Raw genomic sequence first — 13605 nt, forward strand, 5'->3', positions numbered from 1 at the left:
TTCTTAATATCCTCTGCTTCTGTTAGGTCCATACCATTTCTGTCCTTTACTGTGCCCTTTAAAGTCTCCAAAATCCCAGGGCCATGGGCTATGAGTTTTCACCCTCCACTCTGTAAAAATGTTCAACGTTACCATGATAATGACATTTCCTTCGATGTGAGGGGAGGCTGGATGGGACCCCTGTCCATCATTCTGATGAGAATGAAGGGGCTGGTATGCTCCCATTGGGAACCCCAGTCCCTCTCTCAGACAATTTCAGCATCTTGGTTCCTCCTTACCCTCTGCCATGCTTCCTACTAAAGGCATATTTTATCTATTCTAAAACCCCAGAGAGTATAAGATGCTCCCATATTTGATATATCAAAACAAGCACACAAACAAAAAAAAGACCAGTTACACTATAACACCCAAGTGAGGTATTCCAATGTAAGAGATGTTATAATGAGAAAAGCTGTGCATCTTAAAATATGTCAGTGGAATGTGGTAACAATTACCATATATTGAGTGCCTGCTATGTGCCAAAACTGGGCTGCCTGGTCTTCATACATTATCTTCACATGTCTCCATTGTCCCCATTTTACCAGGGCTCAGAAAGGCAAAGTAGGGATTTCCCTGATGGTCCAGTGGTTAGAACTCCACACTTTCACTACCAAGGGCCCGGGTTCAATCTCCAGTTGGGAAATTAAGATCCTGCAAGCCACGCATCACAACAAAAAACAAAACAAAAAATGAACAAAACGGAAAGGCAAAGCAGCTTGCTAAGATGCAGCTGGCTGAGCCCACATGGCTTGGTCCTAAGGCTCTCCTCCCGGCTCACTGTCCCCTGCCCACCCCACTCTGGTCCCTGATGCCACTGAACAGGAACATGGAACTGGACCTGCACCAGCTCTGGCCCCTACATATCACAGCACACAAGAGAATCCCCTGGCACCCCTGGACGAGCCCCAGGCGGTCCATGCTTGATTCTGCCTAAACTCCAGAAGCAGAGCTAGTGGGGCCACATTCATTATTGACACAGCAAAATTAATTTCTGCTGTCTCCTCCCTTTCACCCCACGCCCGGCCCCCGCCCTTCGCCTCTCCTGTGAGCGCTGACGCGCGGCTGCTGACTGGTGCTCCTGAAATGCCAACTTGCATTTCTCATCATTAATTTCTTTCTAAATGTCATTAGTAATTGTTCCTGCTCGACCAAAGAGCGCGATCCAGGCTTCCGCCGAGAGCACCGGTTCTCATCTTTCCGCTGGAGGGGGCTGAACAACTCCCCCACTGCCGTCAGACACCCAGACCCTGGCATCCTGGCAGGAGGCAGCCAGCCCACTCCCAACAGGTAGAGTGGACAAACCGAGGTACTGAGACAAAGCAGGCCTCATTTTTAACAAGTGTGGGGCTTTGCAACGGCAGAGAGCCTCCCACAGTATTCGGGCAGCAGTTCAACACTCAGGCGCCACAGCCAGACTGCCTGGGTTCAAATCCCACTACTGCTGACTGTGCCTCAGTCTTCCCCTCTGCAAAATGGGGGCAGCAGCATTGGCCTCAAAGGATCACCCTAAGGATAAAACAGGATGATCAGTGCAAAGGGCTCCCCGCAGTGCCTGGGGTTGTTGCTGTTTCTATTTTTCTCCACTCCTCCCCGCCCCTCGGGCTCTGCTCTGCCACCTACTAGCTCTGTGACACAGTATGAAGCCTCCCATCTGCAAAGTGGGGCAGTGACTTCACGGTCCAGGAGAGGCTGCATCGGCCCAGTGTCTGGTGAGTGATGGTGAGTCTCAGAGGGGAGGTCATATGCCAAGGTCACAGGGACCTTGAAGAAGCAGCTGAGATTCATGCCCCCTGAGCCCCAGGCCCTGTGTCTTAGAGGACGTCGAGCTGCCTCTAAGTCAATGAGGGGGCAGGGCTGTGCCCAGTGCCAACCTCTGGGGGCCTTGGACCAACACGGCACCCACTGTTCTTCGCATTTTTGTTTCTAAGAAACTGAAGGCATTTGGTCCCGGCTGGGAGAGCGCTGGTGAGGGGCTGAGCTTACAACACACACAATGGCCGCTGGCCTCAGCTCCTGGCAGCTCCCCCACGCCCATCTGTCGCCATGGCATGGTGCCCCTCGAAAGTTGGTTGGCCCCCCGCCCTAGGGCATGAATGACAGGCTCCGACGGGCAGACGGGCAGCCCGAGGCCGATTCCAAGTGCCATCTCTGCCCAGAGCCAGGCCTCCGGGGCACCCCCCTCCACCCCCGCCCAGTCCCCACCTGGGCCTCCACACACTCCATCGCTCATGCAGACAGAGCCCCGGGGCCATGAGGGCATCTGAGCACAGCCAAGCCTGACTCCTCCTGGGCCTGCCGCTCCCTCGCTCCTCTCTGCAGTGACCACGGCAACCATAGCACCCCCTCCCGGAGTAAGGCATCCACGGGCTCTAGTCACCCACTGGCGACCTCCGAGTCACCTTCTGGAACTCTGGCCTCCTGGGAGGTGAGGCCTACGCCCAGCACCCAGCACCCAGAGGCCTGCACTGCCCCAACCTCGGGGCCCAGAGCACAGTCACTAGGGCCAGCCTGCCTGTGTTCACAGCCCTGTAACTCCAGCAGCCATGTGATCAAGGGAGCCTCGGTTTACCCCTTGATGCCATGAGGGTCATAAGATGCCATACTCGAGGGGACACCGAGAGGCCTCAAAAGACTGTACGTGTGAAGAGATGGAGTCAGGCCCCCCGACAACGCTCAGGAAGTCTGCCTCGTTTTGCCTACAGTGGGGTGAGGGGCTCAGGCCTGTGTCCGGGCGTCAGAAGGACAAGGATGAGTCACTGCCCACCCCTCGGTCTTCTCCAGACGCAGATCCTAGATCTGCACACACGGCCCCTCAGGAGGCTGGGTCACCCCAAGTGGCGGCAGCGGTGACAGAGGACGGCAACGTGCAGGCAAGGCCTTGCGCCACCCAGGAGTAAAAAACCAAGAGACACAGACAGGCCTGCAGACACGGAGAGGAAGGGGCCACGCTCGGGCCTCCTGCGCTGTCACGTGGGGCCCAGCTGGGGGTTCCGCAGGGCGCGGCAGTCCTGCTCTGTGAGGCTCACACATGGCATGGCTGTTGTGATGCTGTGCTCTAGTGCGTGTATTAGACTAGGTTACCCCGCGAATGCGGAATCCGTACTCTGTCCGTCTGGCCTCATCAGTTCCCTATTTCTCTCTGGGCAGCACTTGAGAGACGTAGGCCTTTGTGTATCCCTAGACTGTGTACACACCTGGCGCATAGTAGGTGCTCAGCAAAGCTCGTGGGCTGCACTGAGCACATCCACGCATGACAGGCTGAAGGAAAGAGCCGTGAAGGAGTGAACCGAAGCCCACAGGTCACGACAGTGACAACAACGTGGCTGATGCTCAGCAAACCTGGACTCGGACCAGACCTGGGGCTGAAGGCCTTTCGGGCGCTGTCAGTACCCGCCCCACTCGCTGAGGCCCAGAGAGGGTCAGTGACTTGCTCAGGGTCACAGGGCCACTCGGTAGTGGGGCTGGGATTTGCAGCCAGGCTCTGTGGGCACCACCGCACCACATCGCCAAGGTGAATAGAAATCGGGCTGTGCTGGGCTCTGGTTTCCTGCCCTAGTGGGGAAGGCAGGGCTCATACCCTAAATGTGCTGTAATTACCGACAGGAAGCTTCATATTCTAAGTGCTCAGCAAGTGCTTTTCTGAAGAACTGTCCATCCTCACAAAACCCGAGGCAGTAGGTCCCACGCCATTGTACAGACAAGGCCACGGTACAAACCACTGTGCAAGTGAGGCCAGCAAGGGGCAAGCGTCTGCAACAGGAGACAATGGAGGAGGGGCAACCGGGGAGGGCTCCAAGGCCTGCAACAGGCATTCGCTGCCCGGGACCACGGCTGGGTGTCACTGGCACCTCCCTCTCACTCCCCTGGCCAAGCCCAGCCAGGCCCTGCTCTCTGTGTAGTGGTGGCTGGCACAGACGGGCCGTCTTTTAAAACAGGAAGGAGGAAGATGCTGCTGCTCGCGGAAAGCTCAGCCAAAGAGTCAAATGCTAAGTATATGCCTAGAGCACTTTCAGTTTTTAATTATTATTAGTTATAATTATCTGGCTAGATCTGATAGCAGCAGTGCAAAGAGGCAAGGAAACTGGCTCCTTGGTTACCCATCTTATAAGGACCAGGAATTTTAAAAATGGGCTCCTAGAATCTGCAGTTGCAGTTCTCCTTCTTTTACTCCTTTCCTTATGTGTGTTCTCTTCCCTTTGTTCCCTACTTTCCAGGAGCTAAAAACAAATATGGTGAAACATATGGTGGGTGGATGGATGGATGGATGGATGGCAGGCACAAAGAGGCTTCGCCCTCCCCAAACTCACATTAGAGTGGGAAGTCAGGTGTAGACATGCAAAGGGATCGGGGAGTTAAATGCAGGGTTGGAGAAGTCCAAGGAGGGAGAATCAGGGATGGCTTCTCAGAGAAGGGACCACTTGGACTGGGGCCTGAAGACTCAGGAGAAGGGAAGGGCATTCAAGCAGAAGGCTCAGCAGGGGCATTGCATCACAGAAGCTGAGAAAAGCACGGCCAGAAGAGTGAAGCAAGAGGGGGCCTTACTCCTCTCCAGCCTGACTGCCCTTTTCTCTGTTCCTCGGACTCCCCAAATCTGTCCATGCCTCTGAGCCTTTGCACTGGCTGTTCCCTCCCCCGGATATTCCTCCAGCTCTTCCCCCGACTGGTTCCTTCTCAACCTCCAGGACTCAGTGGATATGCCAGCCTTCCTTGACCCCCGATCTGATTTTTCAGCCATTAGTCCCTCCTCCTTGCCCCAACACACACACACACACACACACACACACTTCACTTTCTGTCCCAAAGCAGTATTTTACTTCAAAATTTGTCTTCAAAATTCTGCAATCTGGAACGACCTTGTTCACATATTTACTGACTTATCATTGGTATCTCTTGCAGAACATCAGCTTCGCGAGCATAGGGATCTATGTACCCGTTCACAGCCGCAGCCCAAGCCCCCATGATGATGACTATAACGGGTACTCAGTAAATGTCTGTGAAATGGAATGAGGGAAAAGGTCAAAGTCAGTGTTCACAAGGAGGGGTCCCCCTGGGGCTCAGACCACACCCTTGGCTCACAGACACCTCCCCCTGGCTGGGTACCAGGATTCCGTCTGGTAGGGCCCAGCTGGTCCCATCGGAAGGGCTCCAGGTTGCTAGTTAGAATACCTAGCTCTGCTTTTAATCAATTGTAATCATTTAGCTGGAAGCGGCGTGATTAGGCACACACAAGCAAACAGCGTGAGCTAATCCTTTAAATGTGCCTGCTCAACGCCAGGCTGGCCGCTTTGCTGCTGCGGGCCAGCTTGGGATGTGCTTCCTGCGGCCCCGGGCTTTTGTCGGTGACGGAGTCTAGATTCCAGGGCATGGGGCAGGCCCGCCACTCCCCAGTCCTGGCCCCATCGCAGAGGTCTGGGATGCCAGACATCCCAGCATCAGAGACCTTTCTCCGGCTCAGCCTCCTGTGACAGCACCCGGCAAAGCTGCGTGAGCGCGAAGATGCATCACAGGAAGCGTGAGAGCTGGTGAGGTTCCTCTCCCCAAACCTGGCCCCCATTCTTCCTCTCTCCCTAAGCCTGGCCTGAGCTGACTGCTCATTGCGAGAAAATTTGCAGGCTCCTGGCCTCAAGCTGCAGCCTTGCAAACACGGCTACATAGGACTGGCTCCGCAGAACAGTCCCCAGGGTGCTTCTGCTGGGGCCCACCCACGAGCAGGTTCTTCTGCATCCCCTGTTACTGCTATTTGTGCTACCTGCTTGGCCCAACTACTAAAATAGTTTCTGGGTCCCCTGACACAAGGCTTTTTATAGTTCAGCACCGCAGGCCTCATTTAAATCTATTAGCTCATATAAATGGCAATTCATTTAAACTTTGGAGGATTTCTGTTTGCCTTGGTGGCGAAGATGATTTGGCTTTGTCTGTGGCTCTGTCATGGGCAAGTGACCCTGGGCAAATCATTTAACCTCTCGGAGTCTCAGTTTCCTCATCAGTCAATGGGGAGAAGGAGAGCCTACGTCACAGGACCCCAGTGAAGCCAATCCTCGCAAAATGCTTAGAAGGGGGCCTGGCCCACACTAGGTATCCACCCAGGGGGCGGCTGTTACAACTACTTCCTGGCCAGTTCTGCAAGGAGCCTGTCCACCTGTCAGAGGCCTGCCGTGTATGGCTGTGAATCGGTGATCCCCCTTACAGACCCCCTTGGCAATAATGAAGACTGAGATGCTATGAGGCTCTCAGGACGGTGAGAAAGAGGTGCCGTCTCTGCCAGCGTCTGTGAGCAGAGAGGTGTCCGCAGGGATCAGAGACAGCTGGGCTGGGCGGGCGGAGCGCGCCCCTCCCCTCAGGTCAGCTCACCCCTGGCAAAGGGCCCACAGGGCCCCAGGCCTTCATCTGCTGAGGCCTGAGGCTGGAAACGCAAGGCCAACAGCCTTGACATTTTGGGGGTGTGCGGTTTACAGTCTTGTCTCACGTCCCCAACCAAATCTGCATGCCTCCCTCCACTGAGCCCCAGCACAGCTGAGGAAACAGTGAGGAAACAGGGTCCAGAGAAAAGGTCCGGGCCAAAGGCGCTTGGAAACATGTAGAAAGCGGGAAGTGATGGCCCTGCCTCAGGCCCCCACTCTGTGCCCTTGCCCCCTCGCCTCCCTGCTCTGCATCCAGCAACTCCCACGCCCCAGTGCCTGTGGCCTTGAGACTTGGCTGGGCATCACAGAGGAAAAGATCTAGTCTCACTTTATTCCACCTCAGACCAGAAATCATGAAATCACAGTAAAGCCCAAACAGAGGGGACCCTACCAAGTCATCTGAACCTCAAACGGCTAATGCTAACTATACAACTAGTAACACAACCATGAGTTAGCAAGAACTATTAATACCCACTTTACAGATAAAGAAACTGAGGCCCACAGCTGATAAATGATGGAGTTCAGTTCAGTAGCTCAGCTGTGTCCGACTCTTTGTGACCCCATGGACTGCAGCATGCCAGGTTTCCCTGTCCATCACCAACTCCTGGAGCTTGCTCAAATTCGTGTCTATGAAATCATTAATGCCATCCAACCATCTCATCCTCTGTCATCCCCTTCTCCTCCTCCCTTCAGTCTTTCTCAACATCAGGTCTTTTCCATTAGAGTTCTTCGCATCAGGTGGCCAAAGGATTGGAGTTTCAGCTTCAGCATCAGTCCTTCCAATGGATATTCAGGACTGATTTCCTTTAGGATGCACTGGTTGGATCTCCTTGCAGTCCAAGGGACTCTCAAGAGTCTTCTCCAGCACCACAGTTCAAAAGCATCAATTCTTTGGTGCTCAGCCTTCTTTATGGTCCAACTCTCACATCCATACATGACTACTGGAAAAACCATAGCTGTGACTAGACAGACTTTGTTGGTAAAGTAATGTCTCTGCGTTTTAATATGGTGTCTAGGTTTGTCATGGAGAAGGCAATGGCACCCCACTCTAGTACTCTCACCTGGAAAATCCCATGGATGGAGGAGCCTGGTGGGCTGCAGTCCATGGGGTCGCTAAGAGTCGGACACGACTGAGCGACTTCACTCTCACTTTTCCTTTCATGCATTGGAGAAGGAAATGGCAACCCACTCCAGTGTTCTTGCCTGGAGAATCCCAGGGATGAGAGAGCCTGGTGGGCCGCCGTCTATGGGGTCGCACAGAGTCGGACACGACTGAAGCGACTTAGCAGCAGCAGCTAGGTTTGTCATAGCTTTTCTTCCGAGGGGCAAGCATCTTTTAATTTCGTGGCTGCAGTCACCATCTCTAAGGCTTCAAATGCAGAGCCACTCTCACAAAGGCTGTGCTCCCTGCCTGCCCCCCTGCAGCATTTGAGACAAGTGCTCTGTTTGCACACCTCCACTGACAGGCACCTCAGCACCTTCCATTTATTCCACCTGTAGACAGTTTGCCCACATCGTGGGCCTCTGTGGTGTCTACCTGCCCAGCTCCCCTTCCCCTGCTGGTGCTCATTATCGGCCCCACTGGGGCCACAGTTCACCAGAGCAGGACTGGACAGCACACCTGAGCACAACCACCAGACTCCCACTCCAGGAATCTGTAACTTGTTGCCTGCACATTGGCTGTTGGCTGCAGTCACCATTTCTGGCTTAGCTGGGTGTTCCTTCTGGCTACTTGTGTAATGAAATCTGCACACTAAAGCCCCTCTGTTGAAATACCCAGGTGCGTCTGTCTCAGCAGACAGGACAGGAGGAAGTGCCGACCACCTTCCTCCACGTGTAGAGGAGCCTGGAGAGTCAGCAGTAGAGAGACAACACGCTCCAAGCCAGCAAGACGCAGAGGCAAGTCACTGCCTTGATCAAGGGCACGTGGTTCTTCGGAACAGGACCGCTGAAAACTCAATGGCGCTTTCTGCTCTTGGCATTCACAGTCACGCTCACGTCCCTACAATTTCATTCCCATCTTGCTCGAGCTAACCCCAGAGAGTGATGCTTGAATCATGATTGTCAGAGAAGAAAATCTTCATCCAGAGTCTCTGCCCACTATTGGAAGTCTGGGGGCCACCAGAAGCATGCTGAGGACCCCTCATTCCAGCAGAGCTTAAAACACTTGAAGGCAACTGTCCCCACACTCCCCCAGCAGTCCAGTCAAGCCTTCTCCTGGTGAATTATCCCTTGAAAGCTCCTTGAAGCCAGGCCGCATGCTCACAGCCTAGCACTCTGCCTGGCTGAGTGGGGCACGCGTGCTTGTGTGTGCGTTTGTGTGTTTAGATGAACCTTGTTCAGGCTTCCTCCTTTCTTTCCCCCAGCCCCAGCCCCTAGCCACTACTGGTCTGTTTTCTATTCCCATATTTTTGCCTTTTTCCACAGCATCATGTATACAGAATCACACAGTATGGAGCCTTTTGAGTCTGGCTTCTTTCACTGCCATTTGCAGTTCATACATGTTGTTATATGTAAGAGCAGATGCATTTTATTGCTGAGTAGTAGTCCACAGTATGAACAGATACCTGTCTGCTCACTTACCAGGGAAGGGATCATTGGGGTGTTCCAGTTTGTGGCCATTATAAATAAAGTTTTACATCAGTCATGTAGAGGCTTCTAGATGGGTATGTTTTCAAGTTCTCTGGGATAAACACCCAGCAGTAGCCTTGCTAGGTCACAGGTTAACTGTATGTTTAACTTTGTAAGAAACTTACAAACTATTTTGCCACATGGCTGTACCATTTTGCATTCCCCCAGCAATTTAGGAAAGTTCTGGCTGCTCCTTCATCTATGCCCTGGCTGGCACTTGTCAGTTTTTTGGTTTTGTTTTGGTCATTCTACTAGGCGTATCATGGTATTATGTCATGGTTTTCACTTGCTCATCCCTAATTACTAACCAGGGCTTCCCAGGTGACACAGAGATAAAGAATCCTCCTGCCAATGCAGGAGACGCAAGAGACACAGGTTCATTGCCTGGATTGGGAAGATCCCCTTGAATAGGAAATGGCCACCCACTCCAGTATTCTTGCCTGGAAAATTCCATGGACAGAGGAGCCTGGTGGGCTACAATCCATGGGGGTCACAAAGAGTTGGACATGACTGAGCGACTGAGCACTCACACAGTTATTAAATACTAACCATGTTGAACATCCTACATCTTTGGTGAAGTGTTGAAATTTTTTCTTTGCTGTTGTTGCTGTTGATTTCCCCCCTCATTACTGAGTTTTGAGAGTTTTTTAAAAATATGTTCCAGATACAAGTATTTTATCATATATGTGATTTGCAAATATTTTCTCCCAGCTTGTGATTTTTCAGTCTCTTAATAGTCAGTGACTCTCAAAGGCTAAATTTCTTAAATTAGGTTCAGGATATAAATCAGATATTATCTCTTCCCTGCCTGGTTCCCCATCACAGTGGGGATCGAATTCAAATGCCTTTGCTGTCCTACGAACCTTGCTGAGACCTGGCCTCCACTCCCAGCTCCCTTTACCACCCCCACCCCACTATGCTTCAGCTCCACATCACCTTCTGTCATCCCAGCAACACACCCAGCTCACAGTGGCTGCAGGGCCTTGCCACTCATGGCTCTTTTCCACACACCCTCTCTCCCTCTCACCTTCCGGGCCTCAGCTCAAATGCTACCTCCTCAGAGAGTAGCCCCTTCCTTACCACACTCACCAAGCTGTAACCAATCTCATCCCCCATTATGCTCTAGCCAATACCTGACTTTATTTTCTCCATGTCACTGACCACTGTTGGAAAGTGTCTATCAGTCCCCTCCAGAACAGAGGCCTTATGGGTGTTTCTCTGTCTCACTCACCACTGTCCTGTTGGTTTCTAGATCTAGTGTCTGTACATAACAGACCCTTCACCTCTCCACCTGCACGCTCTGAACAAATAAAGAGCAACGTAAGTTCCCTCTCATGCATCTAATCAATGAATATGCCCTGGTTTGTCCAAAGCCCTTTAAATTAATCTCGGTCTTTGGGCAAAGCCAGGTAAACTCAGAATCAAATAGGACTTGCACCTCCCTCTTTCTGGCAACTGTGTTCCTATTAATGCAACCCAAGAGAACACTCCCTTTGGAGGCAGACATTTCATTCTGTCACAGACCAAGCCTTCCAGAGCCCAAACCCACCTCTATATGCACAGCAGGAATTTTGCTCCAATAGTGAGAACAATTCTAGATTTCATATCTTCCCAAGACCTCTCAGTCCAGAGTCGCTTGTGCCTAAAAACATCAGCTGCCCTGGGTCTCTCCATAGCACTGACATGACATACAGCCTGGGGAGCCACTCAAGGCTTCAGCAAGGACCAGGCCCCGTCTTCTGTTGCACCCCCAAACCGCCACATGTCACTCCAGGGAAATAACCCATGTGTCTGCCAGCGCCAGCTTCAGTAATGATGATGAAATTTTCAATGCCTGAAAAATCCTCCTCTCAAAAAACCAGAAAATTGCTCTTTGAGTTACTTAACGAAAGCCATCATTTGCATACATTTGGCATTACTACAACACTTCCACATTTAAATGGTCTGTAATTAAAATCATTAATTGCAGAAAATAGTGACTTGTTAAGGCTATAATTTAGTGAGGTTCTCGGCATTTGAGGATCTGCCTTAAAGACCGACTGGGTGACCCAGGGAACCCCCAGCCCATACAAACTATTCTGGCGTCTGGGACGTCTGCAGCCCCAGGTGGGTGCAGTCGAAGCGAGACAAGACTTGAAACCACAGCTCCCTACATCTCTGCACCACAAAGCTGGTCTCTGGCACAGGGATGCTGATGAAGCTTGTAAAAGGCAGGACTGGGAAGTTCCTCTGGGGAAAACCTCTAAGCCAACACGTAAAACAGTCATCCCTCTTTTGGTGTTCAGGACAGTTGGGGGAACCAGAGGGCTGAATGAGCCCGAAGTTTAAGTAAATCACAGTTTATATGAGCTGGTGCATTTAAGAGAGGCCTGCCGTGTTGGGCTATGGGGCTTCCCAGGTGGCACTAGTGGTAAAGAATCTGCCTGCCAATGCAGGAGACGCAGGTTCAATCCCTGGGTGGGGAAGATCCCCTGGAGAAGGGCATGGCAACCCACTCTTGCCTGGAGAATCCCATGGACAGAGGAGCCTGGTGGGCTACAGTCCAGGGTTGCAAAGAGTCAGACACGACTGAAGCAACTTAGCATGCACGCCTGTGTTAGGCCATAAACACATGTGTGGGGACCTGGCCCCATCTTGGAAGCTGGCCAGGCAGGTAAGGCAAGTGGAGGTAGGGTACTGGGTGCTCAGCCCATGCACAAGCAAGGCTTCCCGGACACACACTGATCAGGGCTGGTACCAGCCCGCTTGGTCAAATGAGAAGAGGGGCAGTTAGCTGTTCCCCACAGGCTCAGCCCAGAGGTACACACTTAGTTTGTGGATCAATGGGGAGACAGTGGTGGGGCCCTGGGTGGGGTTGCAACCTTGCTGGTGGTCATTTGGAAGTAGAATCCCCTCTTTGGGCCTGGGTCTGTAATTCTCCCCCACACTGAGATAGGATAAAGGCTGTGTGAGTAATAGAGGATTTAGAGGAACTCAGAAGGGCTGCCCAAAGGCGGAAAAGAAATAGGCTTTCCAGCAAACCATCTGGCGCAGTTCAAGGTCAGAGGTCAGGCTTGTCAGCTCTGCCTGCCCAGCCCGGGTGCAGGGTCAGCCCATGGGAGCAGGACCTTAACTATCGGATGGCGAATCCCTCTTGTGCCCTCTGTGGGAGTATCTTCACTTTCTCTGGGCAATGGCTGTCAGGAGCCACATTGGCCTATCCGGGCCCGGCTGAGTGCAGGGGCTACAGCGTGGTGAAGTGGGCCACCCTGCGACAGGCATGGCTGCACCCCTTCAGCCCCAGAAAAGCTCCAGAAACATGATGACTCTGCCATGACCGCAGCCCTGTCCCCCTCCCCTGGGGTGGGGGTGGGAGGGTAGCTGCTGCGTGCAGGACCACCATCTGCATGAGTGTGCAGGCAGTGTGTGTAGGGCAGGCAGATACTGTGGGCCTCTGTGTGCCCTAGTCCTTGGGGGCATGAGGAAGCCAGCTCTCCTCTTACAGACACTGGGGGTTCCCTCCCTCGCTCCTTTGAAATTGGGCATGGCCACGTGATGGGCTCTGGTCAAGACAATGTGTGAATGAGATGTGAGTCATTTCCCAGTGAAGCTTTGAGAGCTGGCCTGTCAATTGTCATCTCCTCCTCTCCCTGCCTCAGTGACCACACAAACGTGATAGGAGATGGACCCACCACGGGCTGAGGTCACTGACTACTGTGAGCAGAGTCCCTCCCAGGCTATCTGCCTGGATATGTAATGTGAGCAGCAAATAAATCTTTGTTACTTGAAGACAGAGCTAGGGGATATTTGTTACTGCAGCAGAACCTAACCTGCCTCCCACCTGAAAACCGTGTTATCCCCAGTAGGCGGTATTTCCACGCATCTGTGTGTACGTGTGGTATTTCTGTAGACACCTGTGTGTTATTTCTTTTGGCGTGTGGTATGATGCTGTCGTGTGATGTTGTGCATTTGTGATGTTAACCAATGAAAATGATGTTTCTGCCTGTATAGAAATGTGCTTTGTGTGTGTGATGCTATTATATGGTGTATATATGATTTTTCTCTGTGCGTGCCTGTATGTGTGGTATTTCTGGGATGGCGTGTGGGCTCCCTAGTGTTATGAGAGTTTCTTGAAAAAAACCAGTAGGTGAGAAGGTGGTTTCACCTGGACACAGATATTGGTCCTTAAAAACCAGCAACAGGTTGGAAAGAGTCCCAGAGGACACTGAGGGAAGTGGCTGTGGGTATCCAGGAAGGGCCACCAGAGCATCTTCCCTTCCCAAGGCAGCCCTCTCAGCTACTATAGACCCTGGATGGATGGGGGGTGGGTGCTGAAGAAGCTGAGGGCTGTGTGCCACACTTGAGGGCCACATCAGCCTCGGGGACCCACGGCAAATATCCCTTTCTCTGAGTTGGGGCTCAACCCAGCATCCACTGCTCTCACTTTTCTGGCTTTCCTGGGCACACTGCAGGTTCCAAGACACCAGATCCAGCTTCTGGATGCTCACATCCCCAGGACTCAGCCATGCAAGCTACACGGGCCACCAGCTACAGA

The 13605-nt window shown here is 52.6% G+C and overlaps 1 protein-coding gene across 2 annotated transcripts in view; it reads right to left on the minus strand.

Annotated features, from left to right (window-relative positions):
- The window catches only part of ZNF423 (zinc finger protein 423), a 346039-nt gene that overhangs the window by 17745 nt on the left and 314689 nt on the right, over nucleotides 1-13605 (minus strand). The window lies entirely within an intron of this gene.

This window comes from Bubalus kerabau, chromosome 17 (assembly GCF_029407905.1).
Source record: "Bubalus kerabau isolate K-KA32 ecotype Philippines breed swamp buffalo chromosome 17, PCC_UOA_SB_1v2, whole genome shotgun sequence".
Classification (NCBI taxonomy): Eukaryota; Metazoa; Chordata; class Mammalia; order Artiodactyla; family Bovidae; genus Bubalus; species Bubalus kerabau.